We start from the raw sequence: 25,625 nt of genomic DNA, 5'->3' as shown, positions 1-25,625 counted from the left end.
CAGGTCAAAATCGGACATGTGCACAGCCTCATTGAGTCACATGAAGACAAGTTTTTTTTCCATGAAAATGATTGCTAGCATTACTCCAATTTTTACATTTTGTTTGCACAAGCCCATAGAGATGTGCAAATATATTTGACTGCAATTGAATTCTACTTGAATTTTTTAAAAATCTGTATCTACACAACATACATGCATATACATGGGTTAATAAAGAACACAGGTTTTTTTTCACTATCCCACATCTGGAGTGCTGACATTTTTGGTGTTGTATTCTACAGAATATGAATTTTGTTATAATTTGCTCTGCACAAATTTAGCAAAATGGCGAACAACAGCAGTCAATATTCTGGACTGTAACAGGCCAGGAAAAGGTTACAAAATTAATCCGCATAAAACTCAGTATTCCATTCATCTGTCCCAGAACCCCCATTGACTCTGATGCCTGCTGTCCAGGTCTAAGGGCCTCTTCTTTCCACAGTCGTGCACCTGAATCTTCCCTCAAGAAAAGGATTTATGGCCACAGCCAGACCTCAGAGGTAACTGGATGTCATAATGTTGTCACAGTCAAAGCCTGGTAGAGGCTAAAAGACCTGTTCCAGACTGAGAACACTGAAATGCCTATGCTAGTAGAAAAAGGCCTGACGACCAGATGGGCTGACAGTAGCTACTGGAGACAGGAGGTGCCAGGAGTGGAAAAGTATTTGGGTTTTTTTGCATGCTACATTTATTAGGCTCTGGGGTCTGGACCATTCAAATTGCGGAACATAACTTTGCTGCAGATCAAATTTCCTGGTATAATCCATGTGATTTGGCAAACTCGACTTTTACCAAATCCATTCATCTCTAGTAACTTTGATAGACAAATTCCACTGAAAAGTTAACGGAGTTTTGGGGATTTTAGCTGAAAGCTTATCCTTTTGGAAATCACTAGATTTACTAATTTGGGGTTTATGCCTCCATAATTACAATCTTACAGTTTGAAACAAAGTGGGTAGCTGACATCAGTAGGTCCCCGATGGCAAAATCCAATGATCAGGGTGATACATTGAAATGCTTTTCTATTTTTTTTTACCTTTTGTTTCAAATCCTAGAAAACAATTTTTTCTACAGTAGTTTATAACTCAAAAACTTATGATTGAACCATTACTGAAGCAACCATCGCACTCCAATCGAACATGGTGGTACATATTCATCCACTCAATGCCCGACACTATCATTTATCACTCAAAGCTATAAAATGGGGTTTAAGAATGGACACTGGATCATTCCCTCTCTGTGATTAAATGTAGTGTCACTAGTAACTACTCTAATGTTGCATTTTATTGAGTGGAAGACTTTCTGCTGGGATTTTATGTTCTCAACACATACAATGAAAATGAAATAAAGGTTTGAGCCAGGGGCGGACACATCTGACACTGACAGCCAAGGGTAGAATAAGGGTAGAATGTATAAAAAGTAGGTTCCTCACCAAAAAAATCATGCAATTCCTACATATAAACGCACATATATGAAATGCATGCACATTATCGTGCACATTACACACATATGTAAAAATGGCATATATATGGCATATATTTTTTCATGTCAAAAAACACCCATGTGGTAGTATAAACTGAAAAGCAGAAAGGCAACTGAATAGCATTAAGTTTGTAATTTAATCTTTTACTGCCAAAAATGTTGGTGATGCCTGGAAGAGTTTTTTTTCACATTTCCAATGTCATATCCATAGCTTTTTCTTTAGTTTTGTGAAAGCCTTGCTGCATAAAGCCTTATTTTTGTTTTGCAAGATAAACTGTATTGCTTATGCACTATTTTACCATAACATCTACAGGCATATTTCTGTCTATGTTCAGAAAAAAAGGGCAATTTTATCTATTATCTTTTTGCCACATGCTGGACACTACAAATAATGAGTTCACTGCACTGCTCAGGTTGATACGATTACAGGGGTACCAAATATGAACATGTTCTTTGATGACTAGTGTATCATAAAAAAGTGCGTTGCAAAAATATAATCATTGTAATAGTTACTACAAAATTATTATTTAATAATTTAATGAAAAAAATCACAGACTTTTTAGTGTTTTTTTTTCTTAAATACCTATAATTAGGGATGATCGAGTATACTCGTTAGGATTCGGTACTTGGCGAGTAATGAGGTACTTGCGGTACTCGAATCCTAGCGAGTAAATTTCACTACTCGCCTCGCAATATTCGGATCTCCTGCCAGCATGTGTCAGCCAATCACAGCAAAGCCACAGCCTTCTTTGTTGAGGCATTCCTGTGATTAGCTGGCTGCGCAACATCACTGTATCGCTGGAGCCCCTGGAGAGCGGTCTCATCAGCTGATATGGCTGCTCTCCACGGGAGATTGACGTGGGACCCTCGTTATTAATGGGATTACGTTAGAAATGTGAGTATAGGTTGCTTTATTATTTCATTTTTTTTACAGGTGATCAATGGCTTCGGGGAATTAGGTTTGTGCGGTGAGTATGTACTCTATGTTATGTGTTGTATGTTATGTGTATGTACTGTATGTTATATGTTTTATGTTCTGTATGTCTTTTTTTTTTTTACATTCACCACATTAGCCGGATGATAGCAATACTACTTTCCCATCATCCGCTAATGCTATTACTTTAGCGGGCTTAGTCAGATGGGACAAGTAGTCCCATTGGAAGATGCCCGCACAGCCACCGCACAGCGCCAGCACAGCCCACACAGGCCCCCCACAGCACCGGCACAGCCTGCACAGGCCCCACACAGCACCGGCAGAGCCCAGCACAGCTCCGCACACACAGCCTCACAGACCCCCACACACATTCTCCATGCACACATAGTCTCCATCCACACACATTCTCTGCTCATTACTCGCATTTCCCATAGACTTACATTGGACTCGCTACTCGTTACGAGTACCTGAGTATTAAGAGCTACTCGTAACGAGTACAGCGAGTCCGAGTATTTCACTACTCGCTCATCCCTACCTATAATATATTTTTATTCCAAAATATGTTTATTGGCATATAGGTACAGAATATATCTGTGAATGCCAGAACAAGTTAAAGTTTGAGATCCGGTCAAAAGTACATGTTCACAGACTTACCAGTGGAAAAGCCAAACTCCACATGCCACAAATGCAAGCTTGTGTCCCTGTTGGAGGAAAAGTTGCAAAATCTCAAAGTGAGGTTAGCTACATTGAAAATCATTAAGGAAGGTGAAGAGTTCTTAGACAGAGCAGAATTATCTCTTCATGTTACAGAAAGAGAAGAAATTCGAAGTGCACCTAAAGAAACAGAGGAATGGAAACATGTGACCAAGAGAAGCAGGAGGATCAGGAGGCAGTCAGCACCCATACTGCTCAGGAATTAGTTCCAGGCTCTTACACAGGAGAACGATGAAGAAATACATCAGGATAAGACTTTGCCCACAAACAGCAACCTTGCACGCCCTCAGAGTCGTCCTGGATGGAGAAAGAAAAATGTTGTGAAGAAGGAACGGAGAGTGGTGGTCATGGGGGATTTCCTGTTGAGAGGAACAGAGGCCGCTATCTGCAGACCGGATATAACCTCAAGAGAAATGTGCTGTCTTCCAGGTGCAAAAATTAAAGATGTGTCTGGCAGGATATCAGGACTCTTCAGACCTACTGATGACTACCCATTCCTGCTAATTCATGTGAGGACAAATGACACAGCAAGAAACGACCAGGAAATCATCTGCAGTGACTTTGAAAACTTAGGTAAGAAAGTGAAAAAACTGGGAGCGCAGGTGGTCTTCTCTTCCATCCTCCTAGTGGATGGCCATGGAACAAAGAGGTGTAATAAGATTCTGCAGGTGAACAACTGGCTACGTCAATGGAGCCGTCAGCAAGGATTTGGATTTCTGGATCACAGAGTGAATTACCTATATGATGGACTACTTGCTAGAGATGGGGTGGACCTTACGAAGACTGGAAAACATGTATTTGGAAGTCGCCTTGCTACACTTATTAAGGAGAGCTTTAAACTAGAACAATGCGGGAATGGAAGCAAAAGGCCAGAAAAAGCCACACACCTGACAAATGCTATTGAGAACTCTGCTATTAGAAGTGGAAAGGAAGAACAAAGACAAAAGAATCTAAATAATAAAAATATTGGAGAAAGAGAAACCAATCACATACTAAAATGTTTATATACTAATGCACAAAGCATGGGCAACTGTGGCGCCCCTGAGGCTCAGTCGCCACAGAGGTACTGCACATCCTCCTAAAGTGTGGTGCCCCACAATCCAGGTAAGTTGGAGGCTCCTGACCACGCTCCAACACTCGCACCCCCCACACAACAGGGTACTTCAGCAAAGCCACATTGCGGCTCCTTGCTTAGAGAGTAGCAGAGCACCTTTGGTGGTTCCCTGCTTGGAACACGAAACGTGCTGGGAGGCGGTTGGAGTTGAGAATACATAAAAGAGCGGAAAGGTTTAGAATTACAGGTCAGTCTAGGAGAGGAAGCCACTCAGAGAGGAGTGAGTAATGAAGATCCCTGAGAGAGGGATGGAGTAAGGAGGTGCTGCAGCAGACCTGAGTGACCTGGGTCTGCTGGCACGGGAAAGGAAAGAAGGAGAAAGACATTGAACTGAAACCTGATCTTCCATAAGAGAGAGAGAGATTAGAACGGAACGAAGGAGTAAAAGGGAACAGAGAGGACTTGGGTTAGAGGAAGATCCCTGCCTAGAAGTTCTAAGCGCAAGGCCGGGGCCCGGTCCCTGAGGTTGTATGGACACTAATGGTTCTGCAGCAGACACCGGTGGAGTAGTGGGCTGTAAATGCACTATTCCCATCTAAGACTTGGGGGCACAACAGCAACTTGGATAGTGAGACGGGACTCAGGAGTAGAGAGTCCCCGAAGCAGGCTACAGCTGTCTGCCGTACAAGTAGAGTTCTTGGGAACATCTGTCAGGAGGCACTCCAGTGTAACTCAGTACTGGGAGTACTTCACACTTAAAGGCGCTATAGAGGAGATGTTCAGAAAGGCACATGTTGGTGGAATGTTGGAAGGGAGCATTCCATTTTGCCTGGAGGTTGACTGAGCCTCTGACCCGGAGGACACAGTACGGAGGCAGGCACCTGTGTGTACTACAGACTGTGAGTAAAGCTTTGGAACTTCAAGCCCTAGTGTCCTCCATTCATTCTTGTGCCAGCGCATCCAGCCTCGCTACATCTGGGTAACAACTTCTACACCGCTTGTGCCTCTCTTCTTCCCCCACATCTACACTGCCCTGGGGCTACAGCTCCACCTGTGGGGAGCTTCACCATCTTGGCTGCAACACACCACCAGCCCTAGAGGATCTGCATGCTGCGTCGGCCTAACATCTGACTTGCCAAACACCACAGGTGGCGTCATGAACTATTCATTCAAACCATTACATTCCCCCATTACTTGGTCGCCCAGGGCCACGGACCGGGTCCCCGCTGCTGTGACACATCCCACTGATACCGGCCCAGTACTGAATACCGCACAGCCCTGGGACGGTGCTGGAACCCAGAGTGGCAGCAGAAGGAACAAGAGCCAATGGCACAACCGTGGACCAGCTGACGGTGCTGGAGCACAGTTTCTAACCAGGAGGTACCTGTGCTAAAAAGCACTACCAAGAACCAGCAGACGTTGCTGGAACTCGGATACCGAGAAGGAGGCACCTCGGCCAAAGGCACTGCCGAGAACCAGCTGATGGTGCTGGAACCCGGATGGGTAGCAGAAGCTACAATAGTCAATGGAACTACCGAGAACAAGCTGACAGTGCTGGAACCGGGAGGGGCAGCAGAAGGAACAAGAGCCAATGGCACAACCGTGGACCAGCTGACGGTGCTGGAACACAGTTACTAAGCAGGAGGTACCTGTGCTACAAATCACTACCAAGGACCAGCAGACGTTGCTGGAACTCGGATACCGAGAAGGAGGCACCTCGGCCAAAGGCACTGCTGAGAACCAGCTGACGGTGCTGGAAACCGGATGGGTAGCAGAAGGTACCCACAATAAACAAAGTTGCAAGGCCGCGAGCAGGCCGCAGTTACCGAAACCCACAGTCCAAAAGGGGGTGCTAGTCCTATTGGCACTACAGAACCAGCCTTTATTACCAGAACCTGCAGCCCACATAGGAAGCACCTAAACTGCAGGCACCATAGACTCGGCTAACCCGACCGCAACACGACAGGACAATGTATTGGTGGCAAAGTGACGTTGACACTCCCCAGAAACAGCAGGCATGCTGGAACCTGGCTGGGCAGGAGGGAGTAACCATGCCAAAGACACTTCTGAGCAGCAACTAGCGATGTTGGAGCCAAGGGTCAATCATGCAGCAGGCTGAGGCCTACTTGGAGCAAGTAGAAAATATGATGTTGTGTGATTTTGGAGGCAGCAGGAGACTTTGTCGTCCACACAGCAGGGGAGCAGTTGGCGTTACTGATAGAGTTGAGCGAAACGGGTCGAAAAAATTCAAAAGTCGCCGACTTTTCACGAAACCCGACCCTAGGATGAGGTCGGCCACGAGGTCGGCGACTTACGCGCCAAAGTCGCGTTTCAAAAGTTTGTTTTGCGCTCTTTTTCAGCCAATCATGATCCACGGACACAGTGGGCAACGTGACGACATAGGCACGGGGCACCACCATCTTTCAGAAGGGCATGCAAGTGATTGGCTTGCTTTGGTGGGCATCACAGGGGGTATAAAAGGGCGTGCACGCCGACCGCCATCTTACTTCTGCCGATCTTAGTATAGGGAGAGGTTGCTGCTGATTCTGTAGGGAGAGCGTTAGGCAGGGAAGAAGACAAAAAAACTGCTTCTGCTGCTAGCGATTTGGCCTGCACAACACACAAGTCACTGAGTGTGCAGTGCAAGGGGAGGCTATATTGTGGTGTATCAGTGGTGTTGGTTGTTGGGCTGCCTTTTAAGGCTTCCTGACACGCTGGCATTGCTGTTTACCCACTGCTCCGCAAACTGCTTTTTTAAAAGCAATCCAATCTCCCTTATCCTCTCGTCACTTTGGTCACAGGCAGCTGTGCCATCGAGCGTGTCACATAGCGCTCAGATATCAGTGGGCCGCACACAATCCACAAGTGTCCACTGTCCAAAAGTGTACGCAGAGATTCAAAATCTCCATTATCCTCTCGTCACTTTGGTCACAGGCAGCTGTGCCATCGAGCGTGTCACATAGCGCTCAGATATCAGTGGGCCGCACACAATCCACAAGTGTCCACTGTCCAAAAGTGTACGCAGAGATTCAAAATCTCCATTATCCTCTCGTCACTTTGGTCACAGGCAGCTGTGCCATCGAGCGTGTCACATAGCGCTCAGATATCAGTGGGCCGCACACAATCCACAAGTGTCCACTGTCCAAAAGTGTACGCAGAGATTCAAAATCTCCATTATCCTCTCGTCACTTTGGTCACAGGCAGCTGTGCCATCGAGCGTGTCACATAGCGCTCAGATATCAGTGGGCCGCACACAATCCACAAGTGTCCACTGTCCACAAGTGTGTGCAGAAATTCTAAAACTCCCCTGTCCTATAGACACCTTGTACCTTGTTTTACATTACTATATAGTTTGTTGGATTTTGTCTACATTTCTACCAAAAATGAGGAAGGCTGGTGGAAGAGGCCGTGGAATTGGGCGGGGGTTGGCAGCTGGTAATGATGGTGTTGGTGGTGGATTTGATGGTAGTGGCAAGAGCAAAATAGGACCGAATGCAGGAGGTGCTGACCCTGCGTCATCGTCTGGCTACATAAGGTCTCGAACGCTTAGTTTTCTAGGAGTTGGCAAACCGCTTTTAAAGGCAGAGCATCAGGAAAAAGTTTTGTCTTACATTGCTGACTCAGCCTCCAGCTCTATCGCCTCCTCTTCTTCAGTTGTAAAAAGTAAAAGCACTGAGTCGTCATTGGAGGCTCATGTTCATGAACCACACCTTTCCTTGTGTCCTTCACCCCAACCAAGATTGAAGGATGACGCAGGCCATACTACTGATTACTCCATGGAGCTGTTTTCACATACCATGCCTGGATTATCAAGTGAAATGGTGAATTACCCAGGCCAAGATGAATCTGACATGGAGTGCACTGATGCACAGCCGCTGATGGATGATTCTGCTGGTACATTCACTCAGAGCACTACATTGTCCTCGCAGTGTACAGAGCCAGATTTTGACCCTGATGAGACTCAGGTGCCCCTTCCCGCACACTATACCACCATACACGGTAACACAGAGAAAGGTGCACATGACATAGAAGAGGAGGTGATGGATGACCCAGTTGTTGACCCAGATTGGCATCCATTGGGGGAAGAGGGTGCTGCTTCCAATAGCTCAGATGAGGAGCATCCACAGCAGACATCGACATCACAACAGCTGTTATATGGCAGGCCCGGAGCACTCCAAAGACAGGTTCCAAACATCAAAAGAGTTGCTGGACAGCTTGTCCAGAGGGTCAAAAGATCACAGCGTGCTAGGCCGCAAAATGTCTGCCAAAGTAGGAAGAGTGCAGTGTGGCAGTTTTTTGAACAAAATCCTCATGATCAGGCCAAGGTTATCTGTAAGAAGTGCGCAAAGACCTTTAGCCGAGGGAAAAATCTGAAAAATTTGAATACCAGTTGCATGCTTAGACATTTAACCAGCATGCACTTGCAAGCGTGGACACAACACCAAACCTCAAGTGCCACATGTGCAACTGATCACAACGAAGGTAGTCAGCAACGCTACATTGTTTCCCCCACTGTAAGCCCACCGGTTAGCACAGCAGCAAATGTTGAGGTGTCGTTGCAAGGCCACAGCAGTCAGGGAATCCCACTGTTATATCAACGAAAGACTGATTCTAGGCCATCAGAAAGAACACCAACTCCATCACCATCATCAACCCTCTCTCAGTCCGCCCTGTCCACCGCTACTTCCACCATATGCAGCTCTCAAGTCCAGCTCACCCTCCCAGACACTATGAGTAGGTCAAGAAAGTACTCAGTCTCTCATCTGCGTACACTGGGTTTGAACGCCCACATTGCCAAACTAATCTCGTTTGAGATGATGCCCTTTCGGTTGGTGGAAAGCACAGCTTTCCGCGAACTCATGGCCTATGCAGTACCACGCTATGACCTACCCAGTCGCCACTTCTTCTCTCGCAAAGCCATCCCAGCCCTCCACCATCATGTGAAAGACCGCATTGTCCATGCACTCAAGCAGTCAGTGAGTGGAAAGGTGCACCTCACAACTGATGCATGGTCCAGTCGGCATGGCCAGGGCCGTTATGTGTCCATCACTGCGCACTGGGTTAATGTGGTGGATGCAGAGTCCACAGGGGACAGCGGTGGTGGGACAGTGCTGCCTAGCCCACGGTATACGAAACAGTTGGCTGTAGGCGTTCGACCCTCCTCCTCCTCCAGAAGCGACAGCTCGTCCACAGAGCGCAGTCGTACGAGCACTCCATCTGCAGCTGCCACTGTTGCACACGATGTGTCCCCCTATCGAGCAGCTAGTGGAAAGCGTCAGCAGGCTGTGTTGCAGATGATGTGTTTGGGCGACAGACACACCGCCGAGGTGCTGGCCGAGTACTTGAAGCGACAAACTGAGTCATGGCTGGGCAGTGTACATCTTGAGGCAGGCAAGGTAGTTAGTGATAACGGCCGTAATTTTGTGGCAGCCATAGCCCTTTCAAAACTCAGCCACATACCTTGCTTGGCTCACACCTTGAACCTGGTGGTGCAGTGCTTCCTCATAAATTATCCGGAGTTAACAGCCCTGCTCCAGAAGGTGCGAAGACTGTGCGCGCACATCCGCCGGTCGCCTGTACACTCCGTTCGTATGCAGAAGCTGCAGCGATTGCTCCACCTTCCCAACCACCGCCTCATTATCGACATTGCAACAAGGTGGAACTCCACCCTGCACATGGTGGAGCGGCTGTGCGAGCAGAGGCAGGCCATAATGCATTTGTGGGAGGATACACGGCCAGGCACTTTGAGAGCAGACATGGAGTTGACAGGCGTGCAGTGGTCGAAGCTGAAAGACCTTTGTAAAGTCCTTCAGTGTTTTGAGGAATGCACACGGCTGGTAAGCGCAGACGACGCCATCCTAAGCATGAGCATCCCACTTATGCGTCTGCTCATGCAAACTTTGACGCACCTTAAGGAGCAGGCGTCTGCAGCCAATGTTGATGAGGAGGAAGAGGAGGAGGGAATCCTTGATGACATTCAGCCATTGTCTGCTCAGGGACCTCTCCTGGACGAGGTGGAGGAAGAAGAGGAGGAGGAGGAGGATGATGGGGATGATTACTTAGGGGAGGAGGATGCATCTCGTGGGGCAAGTGAAAATGTTGGCGTGGCAAGGTCTGGTACAGGGTTTGTGCGTGACTGGAGGGATGTGGATTTGCCAGAAAGTGCTCCTCCACCCAGCACTCGCAGTGCATCATTGACACCGGGAACATTGGCCCACATGTCAGATTATGCCTTGCGGATCCTAAAAAGGGACCCCCGCATTGCCAAAATGATGAACGATGACGACTACTGGTTGGCCAGCATCCTGGATCCACGCTATAAAGGCAAATTACAAAACATCATGCCACAGGAGAACCTTGACCTAATATTGGCTAATAAACAAGCAACTCTGGTAAATCGGTTGCTTGAGGCATTCCCAGCACACAGCAGCGGTGATGGTTCTCACACGAGCCGTACGGGCCGGGGGCAGCTTGGCAGAGGTGTTCGTGGTGCACACAGCAGAAGTGGCGTTGGAGACAGGGGTTTCATGACAATGTTGTGGACTGATTTTTCAAATACCGCTCACACAACTGGTAATACTGCATCGATGGAAAGTGACAGGAGACAGCAGTTGTCAACTATGGTTACAAACTACTTTTCCTCCCATATCGATGTTCTCCCACACAGGTCATTCCCCTTTGACTATTGGGCCGCTAAACTGGACACCTGGCCTGAATTGGCCCAATATGCCTTACAGGAGCTCGCTTGCCCAGCTGCAAGTGTGCTATCGGAAAGAGTCTTCAGTGCAGCTGGATCAATCCTGACAGAAAAAAGGACCCGTCTGTCAACCCAAAATGTGGATGATCTAACCTTCATTAAAATGAACCACGCATGGGTTTCCAAGGATTTTGTCCCACCTTCCCCTGATGACACATAGGGTGACAGAAAAATGGCTTGCTTTGGTCCACCTCTTCCTGGTACTTCACCTATTTCGCCTTTTGCATCAGCTGAATGTCCAACATCAACATATGCCACTTTCTAAAACTCCCTAACTGTGCTGCCTCCCCCCCATGGCCGGGGTCACCACCTAGCGCACGACACCGTGCGAGTGCCGTTGCCCTGGACAGGTGGGTAGGCCGACTCTTGGGCGCGGGCACTGGCACAGGGTCCCTCATAGTGCAATCAAGTGTCTCTGACAGTGGTGGTGCACACCCGCCGTCAGACACACCGCTGTACTATGAGGGGCCCAGTGCCAGTACCAACGCCCACGAGTGGGCCCCCCTTGCTTGGCCAGGGCCCCAGCATTTGCAATCTTTACCTCTCCCTGCTCCTCCGCTGTGTAATCTGGGCCGTCAAATCCATACTGTGCCTGACACCGTCTGAGCCTGCCTCCTGAGACATATATTTTGAATGTGTACGCTATCCATACATGTTAACCAGGGAACCTGTACCCTTTCTAACCTTTGTGCAATGACGTGCAATCCATACTGGGCCTAACACCGTCTGAGCCTGCCTCATGCTGTATAGACATATATTTTGAATGTGTACGCTATCCATACATGTTATCCGGGGATACGGTACCCCTTCTAACCTTTGTGCAATGACGTGCAATCCATACTGGGCCTAACACCGTCTGAGCCTGCCTCATGCTGTATAGACATATATTTTGAATGTGTACGCTATCCATACATGTTATCCGGGGATACGGTACCCCTTCTAACCTTTGTGCAATGACGTGCAATCCATACTGGGCCTAACACCGTCTGAGCCTGCCTCATGCTGTATAGACATATATTTTGAATGTGTACGCTATCCATACATGTTATCCGGGGATACGGTACCCTTTCTAACCTTTGTGCAATGACGTGCAATCCATACTGGGCCTAACACCGTCTGAGCCTGCCTCATGCTGTATAGACATATATTTTGAATGTGTACGCTATCCATACATGTTATCCGGGGATACGGTACCCCTTCTAACCTTTGTGCAATGACGTGCAATCCATACTGGGCCTAACACCGTCTGTGCCTGCCTCATGCTGTATAGACATATATTTTGAATGTGTACGCTATCCATACATGTTATCCGGGGATACGGTACCCTTTCTAACCTTTGTGCAATGACGTGCAATCCATACTGGGCCTAACACCGTCTGAGCCTGCCTCATGCTGTATAGACATATATTTTGAATGTGTACGCTATCCATACATGTTATCCGGGGATACGGTACCCCTTCTAACCTTTGTGCAATGACGTGCAATCCATACTGGGCCTAACACCGTCTGAGCCTGCCTCATGCTGTATAGACATATATTTTGAATGTGTACGCTATCCATACATGTTATCCGGGGATACGGTACCCTTTCTAAACTTTGTGCAATGACATGCAATCCATACTGGGCCTAACACCGTCTGAGCCTGCCTCATGCTGTATAGACATATATTTTGAATGTGTACGCTATCCATACATGTTATCCAGGGATACGGTACCCTTTTGTGCAATCACGTGCAATCCATACTGGGCGTGAGAACGGCTGGCGAGCTGTTAAGCAAGCTACAGCACCTGTCCAGACAAGTACAGGGATTCCCTAGCGAGGAGACTTATTTGATTGTTTTCTATGTTGGGACAGCAATTTTTGGGGAGCACTATACTCTGGAGAATGATAGATGGGGCCCACCATACACTGGAACATTCCAAAGGTGGACATCAGACACTGGAGCAGCATTTACAGGGCCCATTATACACTAGAGCATTAGAAATGGGGCCCATTATGTTTGGAGCATTATTTGGGCCCATAAGACAGTGGAGCTTCACCCATGGGGACCAACATATACTGTAGCATTATGTGGAGCTCATCATATACTGTTTCAAACATTATATGGGACCAATGATTTTGTATGGAGAAATAGATGGGCCTCGTCATGAGATGTAAAAAGTGAGGTATTTTTCATTGTACTATACCGCTATTTCTCTGCCGTATCGGAGCATGATGAGTTGTGGTATGTGTTAAAGGGGCGCTCTTTCGCCCAGGGCACATGGAAACCTGCAGCCAGCCCTCCCCCCCCACAAATTTAGCCAAATAACCCCCATTTTTCAGTGCGTAACTTGTATTATGAAGTTAATTAAGGTTGACAAGCTTAAGTAAGAAGAATTGATGCTTTTGGCATTCAAATGGGCACTGTTGGTGTGTTTCCTGTCCTCCTCTCACTGCCGACTTTTATTCCCCATTGACATACATTGGGTTTCGTGTTTCGGGATGACCCCGACTTTTCCCTATAATCGGACGATCTTGCTCGACCCGACTTTTGGAAAAGTCGGGTTTCACGAAACGAAACGCGACCCTAAAAAACCAAAAGTCGCTCAACTCTAGTTACTGAACCTCACTAACACTGGAGCATGTGTTTTTCTCTGTGCAGATGGCACTTCCAAGCAACAACTGGCTGTGTTGAAGCCCAGGAACAATCATGGAGCAGGCTGAGGCCTACTTGGAGCGAGTAGAAAATAAGATGTAGTGTGATTTTGGAGGCAGCAGGTGACTTTGTCGTCCACACAGCAGGGGAGCAGCTGGCGTTACTGAACCCCACTAACACTGGAGCATGTATTTTTCTCTGTGCAGACGGCACTTCCAAGCAACAACTGGCTGTGTTGAAGCCCAGGATCAATCAAGGAGCAGGCTGAGGCCTACTTGGAGTAAGTAGAAAATAAGATGTTGTGTGATTTTGGAGGCAGCAGGAGACTTTGTTGTCCACACAGCAGGGGAGCAGCTGGCATTACTGAACCCCACCAGCACTGGAGCATGTGTTTTTCTCTGTGCAGACGGCACTTCCAAGCAACAACTGGCTGTGTTGAAGCCCAGGATCAATCAAGGAGCAGGCTGAGGCCTACTTGGAGCAAGTAGAAAATAAGATGTTGTGTGATTTTGGAGGCAGCAGGAGACTTTGTCGTCCACAGAGCAGGGGAGCAGCTGACGTTACAGAACCCCACTAACACTGGAGCATGTGTTTTTCTCTGTGCAGATGGCACTTCCAAGCAACAACTGGCTGTGTTGAAGCCCAGGATCAATCAAGGAGCAGGCTGAGGCCTACTTGGAGCAAGTAGAAAATAAGATGTTGTGTGATTTTGGAGGCAGCAGGAGACTTTGTCGTCCACACAGCAGGGGAGCAGCTGGCGTTACTGAACCCCACCAGCACTAATAGTAGTGGGAATGTGGACAGAGCAGGAGACATTACCGGACACACATCAGGGGATCAACTGACGTGAATGGGCCCCAGTAACACAGGAACAAGTGTGGATTATGCAGACGCCACTTCAGAGCAGCAATTAGCGGGGTTGGAGGCCAGGGGAAATACTAGAGATAGTGGAGCCAGAGGCCTAAGTAGAGCACGGTTAAAAATCTGTAGTAGTGTGACTGTGTAGGCAGCAGGAGACTTTGTCGTCCACACAGCAGGGAAGCAACTGGCGTTACTGAACCCCACTAACACTGGAGCATGTGTTTTTCTCTGTGAAGACGGCACTTCTGAACACCAACTGGTGTCGTTGGAGCCCAGGATCAAGCATGGAGCAGGCTGAGGCCTGCTGTTTTTTGAATGTGGAGGCAGCAGGAGACATTGCCGTCCACACAGCAGGGGAACAGCTGACATTACTGAACCCCACTAACACAGGAGCTAGTGTGTTTTTCTCTGTGAAGATGGCACTTCTGAACACCAACTGGCGTTGTTGGAGCCCAGGATCAAGCATGGAGCAGGTTGAGGCCTGCTGTTTTTTGAATGTGGAGGCAGCAGAAGACATTGCCGTCCACACAGCAGGGGAACAGCTGACGTTACTGAACTCCACTAGCACAGGAGCTAGTGTTTTTCTCTGTACGGACAGCACTTCCGAGCGACAACTGGCTGTGTTGTAGCCCAGGATCAATCATGCAGCAGGAGGAGGCCAACTTGCAGCAAGTTTTATATAGGTTGTAGACTACTACTCATTGTAACCATGCTCCACTATGGCCTGTGGCTCCACTGTCTCTAGTATTTCCCCTGGCCTCCAACCCCGCCAGTTACTGCTCTGAAGTGGCGTCTGCACAATCCACACTTGTTCCTGTGTTACTGGGGCTCAGTCACGTCAGTTGATCCCCTGATGTGTGTCCGGCAAGGTCTCCTGCTCTGTCCACATTCCCACTACTAGTAATGGGAATATGGACAGAGCAGAAGACATTGCCGGATACACATCAGGGGATCAACTGATGTGACTGAGCCCCAATAACACAGGAACAAGTGTGGATTGTGCAGACACCACTTCAGAGCAGCAACTGGCGGGGTTGGAGGCCAGGGGAAATACTAGAGACAGTGGAGCCAGAGGCCTAAGTGGAGCACGGTTAAAAATCAGTAGTAGTTCAATTGTGGAGGGAGCAGGACACTTTGCCGTCCACACAGCAGGGGAGCAGCTGGCGTTACTGAAGCCCACTAACACAGGAGCTAGTGTTTTTCTCTGTGCAGATGGCACTTCTGAGCGACAACTGGCTGTGTTGAAGCCCAGGGATTGCAGTTCAGGTGGTAGAAACATGAACACAACAGGAGACCAGGATACTGTTGCCAACCAATTATTTATTCTGGAAGTGGGCTGGCAAATTCTGGCGAGATCCAGACCTTGTTCATTTTCAGAAAAGTAAGCCGGTCAGCATTATCGGAGGATAGTGTCGTGCGATGGTCTGTTAGTACACCACCTGCGGCACTAAAGATGCGTTCCGATAATACACTGGCAGCAGGGCAAGCCAGCACCTCCAATGCATACTGGCTAAGCTCTGGCCATGTATCCAGCTTAGAGACCCAAAACTTGAAGGGGGAAGAGCCATCTGGGAGTACACTGACAGGGCAAGACATGTAATCTGTCACCATCTGACGGAAACGTTGCCTCCTGCTGACTGGAGCCATCTGTGATGGTGTAGACATTTGTGACGGACACTCAAAACTTTGCCACATTTGGGCCATAGTGGTCTTGCCTTGTGCTGAGGCGCTGCCTCTGCTCCCTCTTTGTGCAGAGCTTCCCACACTGCCTCGACGCACAGAGCTGCTTTGTAAACCACTAGCAGCACTGCTGTCTGGTGGAATGGAGAACATGATGGACTGCACCAGTGTGTCTTGGTACTCCAGCATTTTACGCTCCCGGTTCAACGGTGGTATGAGGCTTTTTTAAGTTGTCCCGGTAGCGAGGATCTAGGAGGGTGTACACCCAATAATCAGCCGTGTTGAGAATGTGGGCGATGCGGCGGTCGTTTCTCAGGCACTGCGGCATGAAATCAACCATGTGCTGCAGACTCCCAACTGCCAAAGAAATGCTGTCCCCTGCTTGAGGCGTCATCTTTGCCTGCTCTGCATCACTGCACCCTCGCTGTACATACTGATTAGAGCATTGTGTTCCTCCCTCCTCTGGAGAGATGTCTTCCTCCTCCATTGACTCCTCCTCATCCTCCTCACAAAGCGTCCCCTGCCTAGGCCTTTGTGAGGAACCACGTAGCGCAGACTGTCCAGAAGCAGATGGCATTTGTGACTCCTCATCCTCCACCTCTTCCAAAACCTCCTCCCTTAGTGCTTGCAGTGTTTTTTGAAGCAGGCAGATAAGGGGGACAGTCATGCTGACTAGTGCATCATCTGCACTCACCATCAGCATGGAATCATCGAAGGCACGCAAAATGAGGCAGATGTCCTTCATAGAGGCCCACTCAGTGGTGCTGAAGTGTGACTGGCGCACAGTGCGACTTGTTTGCGCCTGATGCAGCTGGTACTCCATGACTGCTGCCTGCTGCTCACACAACCGCTCCAACATATGTAACGTTGAAATCCACCTGATGGGTAGGTCACATATGATGCGATGTTCCGGAAGGTGTAATCGGCGCTGCAGAGCAGCAAGGCGCAATCTTGCCATGCTGGAACGCCGCAAGTGAGCGCACTCTATGCAGACCTTGTGCAGCAGTGCATCAAGATCCGGATAGTCCCTCAGAAAGCTCTGCACAACCAAGTTCAGCACATGTGCCAGACATGGGATGTGAGTGAGGTTGCCTAGGCCCAGAACTGCCACCAGATTTTGGCCATTGTCACACACTACCAAGTCTGGCTGGAGATTCGCTGGTACAAACCACACGTCGTGCTTGATGGCATTCCAGAGCTCCTGCACTGTGTGGCTTCGATTCCCCAAAGAAATTAATTTGAGTGCGGCCTGTTGACGTTTGGCCATGGTTGTGCTCATATCGGTCGTAACAGGCTCCTGCAGCGCTGTTTCTGAGGAACTTGAGTAGGAGGAGGAGTCAATGTGCACAGACTGGATTCCTGCAATCCGTGGAGTTGGCAGAACACGTACAGCGCCACTCTCCAGATCTGTACCCGGCTCCACAACATTGACCCAATGGGCAGTGAGGGAAAGGTATTGTCCCTGTCCATGGTTACAGGTCCACACATCGGTGGTCAGGTGGACCTTGCTACTGACGGCGTTTAGTAGCACATGTTTTATTTTTCCCTCCACATGCTTTTGCAGGGCAGGGACGGCTTGCCTGCTGAAATAAAAGCGGCTGGGCACAGTGTATTGTGGGACTGCCAATGCCATGAAGTTCCTGAAGGTGTCAATCTCCACCAGCCTGAATGAGAGCATTTCAAGGGCCAGTAGTTGGCAATGCCAGCATTCAGAGCCTGTGCTCGGGGATGGTTTGCCGAGTATGGCCTCCTTTTATCCCATGCCTGTGCTACCGATGGCTGTAGAGTGGCCTGGGAGTGTGAGGATGACTGGGAACGTGGTGCTGTGGGTGGAATGTCACAGGGTCTCCGGTCAACAGTGCCAGAGGTTCTTCCTTGGCGATCCTGTGAGGAAGCCGAACCAGCTATGTGTGAGCTGGAGGAAGAGGCCCCAACATGAGCTGAAGAGGTGGTAGGTGGTGCTTTACGTTGGCCTATGTCTTCGGTGTGTCTGTGTAACTCCAGCTCATGCTTTGTCCGCACATGTTTCCACATATTTGTTTTATTGAGGTTGCTGACATTTTTCCCTCTTTTGACTTTCTGATGACACAGCTTTCATTTGACAAAGCAAATGTCATCTGCAACTGTGTCAAAAAAGGACCACGCACTGCAAGTCTTGGGAGCGCCCGTTTTGGCTTTTGGAAGAGAAATGCTCCTAATGGGTGCCGAAGTGGAGGCTACAGGCAACCAAGTCTGCCCCCTCCCTCTCCCTCCTGTTTTTGCTGTTCGGGGAATCTCTGCCTCAGAGCTGCTCCCACCACCTTCCTGTTCCTCACGCCATGATGGGTCAAGGACCTCATCATCTACACTCCCCTCTTCAAACACCTGCTTCTCCTGGGTTGTCTCGTCAGCACCGTACACACCAGAAAGTGGCACCTGAGTCTCGACATCATCATCTGATTCAGAGAACAGAAGTAGAGACTGTGATGGCTCCTGTCCAGGGCTCTCTGACTGCCTGGGCACTTTGGCAGGTGGTGAAGAGACAGGTGGTTGCTCTTCAGTGCTCTGGCCCTGAGAGGACGTGGAAGTCATTGAAGTCGATGCGTTAGCTGCCATCCATCCGACAACGGCTTCAATTTGTTCCTCCCGCAGCAGTGGGGTACGGCGAGGTCCTACAAAGCTGCCTGCACATAAAAGACTGTTGCCTGGTAAAACTGGGGGATGCTGACTCACTGGTGCCCGCAGCAGGCACAGAATCCCCACGTCCTCTCCCTGCATAATCCCCACGTCCTCTCCCTGCAGAATCCCCACGTCCTCTCCCTGCTGAAACTCCATGCCCACGCCCACGTGCCTTACTCCCTGCCTTCTTCATCTTGGTAGACTGATAAAGATAGGCAGAAAAGTACAAAGGGGGGGGCTTAGTGTGCTTATTCCTGAACAGCTGGTAACAGGTATAAGAAACACTAATTTTATGAAGTGTGTGTGTGGACTACACTTTAATAGGAGCTAATGTGGCCTACACAACTGTCAAATGTAGTGTTTGGTGAACTTTATTTTGTTTTTTTGTTTTTAAAAAACTAAAAGGATGTGACCAAAGATTTGAAAGCGATAGTATCACAAACTTTTTGGAGCTATTTCAATGCAGGAAGGTAACCTACAATGCAAAAGATGAGGCTCCAAAAAATAGGGTAATACTAATCTGGCTGCAGCTGAAGAGCACAAGTCAGAAAAAAGGCTCCTCTATCTACTCCTATATAGTGTTTGCAAACAACCAATGTAGATGGATACGGATGGATGCACACTAATAGGAGAATTAAAAATGAGCTGCAATAAAAGAAAAATTTGTGTGAGGCAGTGACGCACGCTGAGCTGCCTACAACCAGACATAGCTGCAGGACACACTACTCAGCGTGAGCTGCACTCACACACAGAGACCTCTCAGACAGCCGTGAACAGTGCAGATAAGTGAGCACTAGCACTGAAAGGCTGCAGAGAGGGTCCGCTGTCTACTCCTATAGTGTTTGCAACCACCGTATATGGATACGGATGGATGCACACTAACAGGAGAATTAAAAATTAGCTGCAATAAAAGAAAAATATGTGTGAGGCAGTGACGCACACTGAGCAGCCTACAAGCAGACGTGGCTGCAGGACACACTACAGCGTGGGCTGCACTCACACAGAGACCTCTCAGACAGCCGTGAACAGTGCAGATAAATGGGCACTAGCACTGAAAGGCTGCAGAGAGGCTCCGCTCTCTACTCCTATAGTGGTTGCAACCAACGTATATGGATACGGATGGATGCAATTGCACACTAAAGAGAGAATGAAAAATTTGCAGCAATAAAAGAAAAAAATTTTTGAGGCAGTGACACGCTGAGCGGCCTACAACCAGACGTGGCTGCAGGACACACTACACAGCGTGAGCTGCACTCACACAGACCTTGCAGACAGCTGTGAACACTGCTGCAAGGCAAAAGAAAGCTACACTTATTGAGAATGTAGCCTGGGTAAAGCACAATATGATTTTGAAAATCGCTATCTCTAACTGTCCCTCACAGTCTTGAACAGCAGCCTGTCCCTAACTGAATTCACAGCAGAGTGAACCAGAAATGGCGGCGGCGGCGGCTTTTATAGTGCATCATGACATCATTGCAGCCAATCACAGCCATGCCATTAGTTAACATGCCTACATGCCTAACAGGATATGCCCACACTTCTGAGGTTTGTCATTGGCTGAATCAAATCAAACTGGCTCATAGCATTATGGAAACTTCCGATTCCGGTATTCGATATGCTAAAAGTATCAGAACTCCGCATCGGAATTCCGATACAGTGAATATCAGCCGATACCCGATACTTGCGTTATCGGAATGCTCAACACTAGTTATGTGAGCAATGACGATTTCTGAAATTTTCCACAAAGATTCATTAACCAGTCTTTTTCCCTCTGGAGTAGATTAGAGAGATAGGTCTGCTATTATTTACTTTCAGGAATTCCAGTCTTTTCAATATCTCTTTGAAATATTTAGCAGAAGTAAAATACAATATTTCTTGAACAGCATAAGTGAGGGGTTAGTGCAAGTATCATTTTCAGCTGTCTACAGAAAAAAAATCAGAGATAGACAAGGATTTAATAAGTCATCAGTCAGCAGGGCAACCAGAATACAGGCACAGAGGTTTATATATCAAGCGGAAGCATTAAGAGCACGCAGCGCAATTCTGATTTACTGCCACATCCTTCAGCTTTCACGTCAAACAAAAGGAGCTTGCTGTGATATGTGGCATGAGCAGTATAAAAGGAAGACAGTAGATTGTCTCAATTTTATATGTATATGAAGAAAAACAACAGCAAGCCACATTTCTAGTATTATGATCAGATTTATCAGTGATCTTAGGCATACTTGACATGGTTTGATAACCCCTCCCATCACAAGCAGATTATTTTAACATCCAAAACTTTCCATAAACTGTAGAATACTTTCACATGTTTTTTATTTCTATTTAACAGTTCATTGGTGCTGCCAGTAGCTATTTTGTTTGAGACAAATAACATATTTTAATACATTTAGTGGAAAAAATACAGCAGTGGGAGCATAAACTCAGATCTATATTACACATGAATGAAAAAAGCAGAATGTCCTTAATAAATATCCGTTGTGTGTTTATTTTAAACCCAAAGACATGGATATAACAATTTTAATGTAAATATGAATGTAATCTTGTATTTTGCATAGGCCAGAAAGGAATAAAGAGCTCCATCTTATTGTGTGAATTGTGCATTTTGTTTTTTTATCTTAGCAATATCTTAGCCTATTAAATAAGCTGACATTATACTTATTTCAGTTAGGTACCACTGCTAACAAAGCTTTACATATCTGCCAATGTTATATAATAGCGTGAGTATAGATCAGACTTATGAAGACAGACAACATGTTACAAGAAGGGGTAGGCTGTGAAATCTAGTAGAAAGTTTCTGCATCATAGCTAGCTAATGTGGGGATGAGTAGCACTGATTATATATGGTGCATTGTCCAGGGCCTATACAAAGGGCCACAGAACAGAAAAGTAGTAAGCTCCACCTACTACTAGTTTTAGTATTAGTGTAATCTATACCAGGTGGAAGAGACCAGCTCACATATATGAAGATTCCACTATTACTAACAATGAGTAAGGATTTCCTATGAAAGGGGTGCGCAAAGGCTTTTTCTGTGAGGGAAAATTTCTTCCTTTGACATGGTAATAATTGGCCACCAAAAGGGTGATGATCTGCCAAAAAGATCAGTTTATTAGCTTACTATTGAGTATAAGGATTGCACATAAGAGAAGTCTGAGTACTGTGTAAGGGCAAGCTGAGGGAGGCAATTAGGTGGTGCTGATCCAACAGGACTGGGGGGTGACCCACTTCATGGCACCGGCAGACATGAGACTGAGACAAGGGTTGTGTCCAACAGTTCAGATTTTATTGGCCGCTTTTCGGACGACCACCGTACTTCATCACAGGATTTGTCCACAATTCACTTTTTACACAGACCCGGGTACCTTCTCTTCCTTATATTACCGTTCATGGCGTCCTCTATGGCTCTTCCCCGCTGTGGCTGCCCTAAGCACTTTCACAACAGTGTTTCACCCTTTAGAGTACACCATCCACCTGATACTCACAGTCTGTCTCTGTCTGCAGCCACTGTCCTTTTGGGTCACCCCCGTGACCGTCTCCACTGTCAGTAGCTCTCTGTAGGCCTTTTCCGTCTTTCTACCTACAGCAAACTCTTCTCTCTAGTGAGCTCCCTTGGCTGACTGGAACTTCCAGAACCTTCCCTGACCTCTTAAGGTACTGTCACACTTAGCGATGTACCAGCGATCCCGACCAGCGATATGACGCGGTCAGGATCGCTGGTACATTGCTAAGTGGTCACTAGTGAGCTGCCACATAGGCAGATCTCACCAGCGACATCGCTGGGGATGGGGGTCGCTGCTTACCTGTCACACTAGGCGATCCTGACGTCCTCCCGCCCGGCTCCACGCGTCGCTCGTCCTCACAGCAGGAAGCGCCGCAGGAAGCTGACGACGAGAAACAGTCCTGAACATTCTCGCGCGATCAGCGATAACCAGCGGGGGAGCCGGTCGGAGGTAAGTATCAGACACAGCGATATCGCTAGCAATATCGCTATAACGTCACTAGTTATAGTGATATTGCTAGCGATATCTCTTAGTGTGACATGCCCTTTATACTCCCCAGTCCCAGCAGCTCCGCCCACTATCACCTGACAGTAACCTTTAACCAATGGCAGTGGCCTTGACCCATGGCAGTTACATAACCACTCTCTCCTACGCTCCCCACTGCCATCTAATGGTCAAACGGCCACATGTCGCCCCTGGCTCCATATCTCAGCCTACATTATGCAGCTCCTCTGCCTCTCTCCTTAGGCAGTTCCGTCCATCAGACCAACCTCCCCACAACTGAAGCATGTGTGATAGAAACTGCAATACTATAAGTTAGTGAGTTGACTGCGACAGTGCGCAAATTGAAAGTGTGAGCTGATCCAGTCCTTTTGTTCTCAAGAGAAAGGTTGTGGCAAACACTGTGACTGTGTGCTGTGATGTATCTTGACAGACACATACTGTGCTGGAGGGAAAGAGGAGCTGCCAAAGAATTTGCCCCTAGCTTGTCACAAGCACACGTAAAGTGTTGCAAGTAGAAATAAAGCATCATAGTTCAAATAAATATTGAAAGTTTCATCCTATTGTTGTAATTAGGGATCAGCAAACATGAACAGTAAAGTTTGGTGTCCGTACCATATACCTACTGTCTGCGTACGGATCTCGAACATGGACTTTTCCAGGAAGTCCATGTTACTGTTTGAGTTCAGCAGCTCAAACATCTGGTGTTTCTCACTCTGTCATCTGTGGGGCAGTGCAAGAAAAATCAACTCTGATCGGCGATAAGTTTGTTACCGTCGTCAGAGCGTTGCGGTTCCCAACCTGTCAGTCAGATGACAGCGTGTGAGCCAGCAGCTCTGACCAGTAGTAAAAATGTTACCGCCGGTTACAGGCATCGACTGATGAGAGTACTATTCTATTTCTGATAACCAGCACAGGTAAAGATGACAGTTGCGCTCTGCAGCCCAAAGCTGTTAGCGTTATATTGGCTTGTAACAAAAAATAGAGGAGCTCCCATGCCAAATTTTTTAGTTATTTAAATAAATAACTAAAAAAAGTGTGGGGTCCAACCCCATTTTTGACAATCATCCAAGTTAAAGCACACAGCTGGAGGGATGGTATCCTCAGACTGAGAAGGGGCCACTAATATTAGTATTCCTCAGGCTAAAATAGCAGCTCACATTGGCCCCAGAGATTCTGGCACTTTGCTTGACTCTTCTCATTTTCCCTGGTTTGGTAGCAAATGGGGTAATATTTGTTGGGTTGATGTAAGCTGTTTTATGTCCACGGACATCAAGCCCGGAGGTTAGTAATGGAGAGGCATCTGAAAGACACCCCAACTACTAACCCCATAGTCATATTGTAAAAAAGACACAGCCAGAATAAAGTCCTTTATCTGAAATAAAAACACAGGCTCATTTATTTGAAAAACCTTTCCACCCTTGTTTACCCATTTATTAGTGTAAAATAAATATTGATGCTCTCAGTGGGAAAAACAAGATAAACTTGTACTTATGATACCTTTTAATGGCTTACAAAAATAAAATAAATTATGTTACAAAGCAAGCATTCAAGATTTCTCAGGTCCTTTCCTCAGGGTTGGTATAATAAAGTTTCTGAAGAAACCAAAATATATGCACAAACAAAAAAAAAAAAAACAAAGAAAAAGGCATAGTATTATAAATCAATATTTAAATTAAAAAAACTGAGCTTAGAGAATGAATCCTTAATTGAATTAGATTAGTGGTGGGAAAGTTATATAGACCCAAGTAAGATCCAAGCAAGATCAGAGGCCTGATGCCCTCAACATCTTTGGAGCAGATTCCTCTGATTCTGTAGTGAGTTATAAATACTCCTGACAGATTTAGTCCTGTATGGATGAATCAAAGATTCTAATAAGTTTGCATTCCCAAATTCTATGATGTTTTTGTAATTTAAAATTGCCCTTTAATAAGAAAAAAGTCTCATTGTTTATGTTGTGTTCTGGACCACAGAAATGTTTGGCCATCGGCAGGGCCGGCTTCAGGTTTTAGAGGGCCCCGGGCAAAAGAGTCTCAGTGCCCCCCCCCTTTAACACATACCACGATTCATGATGCACAGATACAGCAGAGAAATATAGGTATAGTACAATGCCAATATGCCAATTGTATAGTACAATATAGTACAAAGTATATAGTTATAGTACTAGGATGGGGAACATTATACCAGGATGGGGATGAAACATAATACAAGGAAGGAGCCCAGGATGGGGAGAATTACACTAGGAAGGAGCCCAGGTTGGGGAGCATTATACAAGAAAGGAGCCCAGGATGGGGAGAATTATACAAGAAAGGACCCCAGGATGGGGAGCATTATACAAGAAATTTTCAGAGATGCGTGCTTCACAGCTGCTGTATTCTCCGCCCGCCTCGTCCTGTCTCCGCATCGTCACTTCCTCCCTGCGGCACACGTGAGAAGAGACAGGGGAGGACCAATCACAGAAGACACTCCTGGCTGTCTGGACGCTGAATCATTGATATGCGTCCAATAGAAGTGCGTCTCCTGCCACCGCCACGGCGCCACTGATTCAAGGTCGCATTCCCAGCCAGTCATTGTGAATGAGCCCCACCATCTCACCTGTGCCCCGGCACTTGCCCGGGTACGTCGGGTGCTGACGCCGGGCCTGGCCATCGGTAATTGTTTTTTAATCTGTAATTGTGTGGCGATGAGACATCACCCTTGATCTCAGTTTCTGTCTGGTTTCTCCCAAATAGAGACCCAAAAAGGACACATAGTGCACAGAATTAAGTACCCTACATAGAAAGAAGAACATGTGAATGTCTTAGGAATC

This window comes from Dendrobates tinctorius, unplaced genomic scaffold, assembly GCF_039654945.1.
Source record: "Dendrobates tinctorius isolate UK_male_01 unplaced genomic scaffold, ASM3965494v1 ptg000029l, whole genome shotgun sequence".
Taxonomy (NCBI): Eukaryota; Metazoa; Chordata; class Amphibia; order Anura; family Dendrobatidae; genus Dendrobates; species Dendrobates tinctorius.
Note: the sequence above shows the minus strand (reverse complement) of the source record.